General features: G+C 36.5%; 1 protein-coding gene across 1 annotated transcript in view; it reads right to left on the minus strand.

The window, feature by feature from the left end:
• Positions 1 to 3258, minus strand: part of HACD2 (3-hydroxyacyl-CoA dehydratase 2) — a 98778-nt gene that overhangs the window by 90153 nt on the left and 5367 nt on the right. The gene's annotated exons all lie outside the window — the stretch shown is intronic.

Below are 3258 nucleotides of genomic sequence, written 5' to 3' on the forward strand. Positions count from 1 at the left end.
ATTGTCCTTAACAGGAGGTAGAGAGAGAGACTGGGATAGAAAGTGTATTCAAACAGTTAATGTCTTTGCACAGCAATCCTTAACCCACTTGAATCCCCACTGTCAATCCCAGAGGCATATCCAATCACGAGTATTTGAAAGTGTCTTTGCTATAACTGCTGTCTTATGTTAACCAATGATATTTAGAAATCCAAATTCTCTCAGAAATAATTTGAAACTGCCATAACTGCAGCAACCTACTAGTTTTTATTCTTTAATTCTACTCAACAAAGCTGGAAAGATAAGAGCCTGCCTTATCAATGAATATCATGGAGCCCTAAAAAAGAATGAAGTAAAAAGAAATGATCTACAGCTCATTATAGGTGAATAGCATTTTAAAAAGCTGCTTGAATTATTAAGATATAATTCACATACTACAAAATTCACACTTTTACAATTTACAATTCAGTGATTTTTAGTATGTTCACAAGGTTGTGCAGCCATCACCATTATCTATTTCAAGAATAATTTCATTACCTTAAAAAGAAATCCTATATCCGTTAGTAGTCACTCCCCATTCTCTCCTCCCTACAGCCCCTGACAACCACCAAGCTATTTTCTGTCTCTATGGATTTGTCTATTCCAGACATTTCATATAAATAGAATCACACAATTTGTGACTTTTTGTATCTGCCTTCTTTCATAGAGCATGTTTTCAAGATTCATCCAGGTATAACATTCATCAGTAATTTATTTATTTTTATGGTATGGATATACTATATTTTGTTTATTCATGAATAATTTTTGCTACCTATGTTAATTAGCTCTCAGGTTTACTCAAGATTGAACTCAAGACACAATACATTATTCACACACTGATCTCTTGGCCCACAACACTGATTATCACCATTTTACTTTTTGTCAATTTATAAATCATCTCATACATTACAATCTTCATTGTACTATGTGTCTTGTGAGTATTCTGGTAAATATAGTACTTCTTGGCCTTTCCACTTAGCACCCTTTTTCTAGAAACTGCCCCATTCACTCCAGCCCTTCCATATGGTTAATGTGACCTTGCTCCTGTCTACAGGTGATTGGTCCAGAAATGAACACTCCTGGTGACTGGGCCAGGAATGAGTACCTGATTTAAGTTGGACCAATTAGGATCTTCCCTGGGAATGTGGAATTGGCAGCAAGACTCTATTTCTAAATAGCTGCTCTCATCATTATAGGAGTTAGAATCTCAGGAGCTTTTGGCTATTACCATTATCTGCCATGTAGACTAAAGAAACTGAGAAAACTAGTCTACAAGAAGAGAAGAATGAATATGAGAGAGAGAGAGAGTAGCAGAGGTAAGAGATGGAGTGAGAACTCCTGGATTCCCTATGGTGCTCTAGTCCCTGATTCCAGGCCATTCCTAAGGCCCAGCTACAACATCCCTGCCCTTGGATTTCATGGAACAACCTACACACTTATAATAAATCCCTCTTGCTATTTAAGGTAGTTGACAAGGTTTCTGTTATCTTTAGCCAATAGTCCTAAAATAATTATCTATCTAACAAGATTTTAAGCTCCTTATTAGCAAGGACTGGACCTCCACAGCACCCATTACCCAAACGCATACTTATTTAAACTACCACCTGTGGTAAATAATCTATGTGTTGTAGATAAACTGGAAAATTATCTATAAAAAATATTCTAGACATTCTTGGATGAGTATATAGAAAAAAATTAAGATTTGTGTACAGGCCGGGAATGGTGGCTCACGCCTGTAATCCTAGCACTCTGGGAGGCCGACGAAGGAGGATCACTTGAGCTCAGGAGTTTGAGACCAGCCTGAGGAAGAGCGAGACCCTGTCTTTACTAAATATAGAAAAATTAGCCAGACATCGTGGTGTGCGCCTATAGTCCCAGCTACTCGAGAGGCAGGAGGATCACTTGAGCTCAGGAGTCTGAGGTTGCTGTGAGCTAGGCTGATGCCACGGCACTTACCCAGGCAACAGAGTGAGACTCTGTCTCAAAAAAAAAAAAAAAAATTTATGTTCATTTTATAAAAAAGCTGTATCATTGTATCACCAACTCAATATATCTTTATACCCATTTTGTGAAAAAATCATTTTTTTTCCTCAGAAAGTAAGCTTCTTTTTGTATTACATATCTACATGCCCATTTGCACTTGCTTGGTAAATATTTTTAAGTCTTTAAAAAACAAAGTGTTACGATTTTTCTAAGATTTGAAATTTCTTGAAAGCAAGTAAACTTCTATTTCCTTTTAAAGAAAACTCTCACAAAACCTAATAAAGAAAAGCATTCAAAAAAGAAAAGAAAAGCATTCGGCATAAAGAGATATAAATGAGGAGCTATCCTCCTTGAATTCATTTTTTCCTCCTGTAAATAGGATATATTGTCAAGCACTAATAATTCCCATAAGGATAACTTATGTGTAATTAAAGAACACCACACATATTTATTATTATTATCATTATACGACGTAGACTGGGTAGGTGACAAAACACTCCTTAACTGGCTGCATAGCAAATGCAGTTTTAGCAAGCTTGCTTGCTCTACCTCCCATCTATGGCGTTGCTGCCATCACTGATCTCTGCAATGTTAATTCCCTCAGGTTCCTGGGAGTCTTCACTTCCTTAGTCCTCTTCCCAAAATCAAATCCAGGATCTGTCACCTATCTGGTTCTTAGCGGGGATAACAGACATAAAACCCAAAGTCCAAAATATTTTCTTAAATCCCTATTAAAAATTCTATAGGGATAAACAGGCTAATCCTTCAAAGTCTAACACTTGATTCCTGAATGGATTTTGTATCATGCTGTTTAATGTACCTTCCCTAAGAGGTACTAAAATTTTTAAAATTATACTTCTAATATTACAAAGTTTTAAAGAGACAGAATCCCCTTTAAATTAATGAAGTAATCCAACTGGGTATAATTCCCTTCTATATCTAGCACTGGGGCAGCTTCTGATGGTGTTGACCCCAATTTTCTTTTCTGTAGCTAAACGGAAGCTATGCTGGCCACATCCCTCAGAGACAAAGTGCTGCTTATTTACTCCTGCCCCTGCCCCTCCTTATTCTAGCTTCTAAGTTTAAACAATGGTTCACACTACAATTTGCAGACCCAAAACTGTTAGGATAGGAAGGGATTTCAAAAATCTACCTTAACCTAATTATTTTACAAATGAAAAAATGAGGTGGATAAGCAATATAAAAGACTTGCCCAAATTCGGAGTAAGTTGGTAAAACCACCATATTTAGAATAAG

This window comes from Propithecus coquereli, unplaced genomic scaffold (genome assembly GCF_000956105.1).
Source record: "Propithecus coquereli isolate 6110/MARCELLA unplaced genomic scaffold, Pcoq_1.0 Scaffold10, whole genome shotgun sequence".
NCBI lineage: Eukaryota > Metazoa > Chordata > Mammalia > Primates > Indriidae > Propithecus > Propithecus coquereli.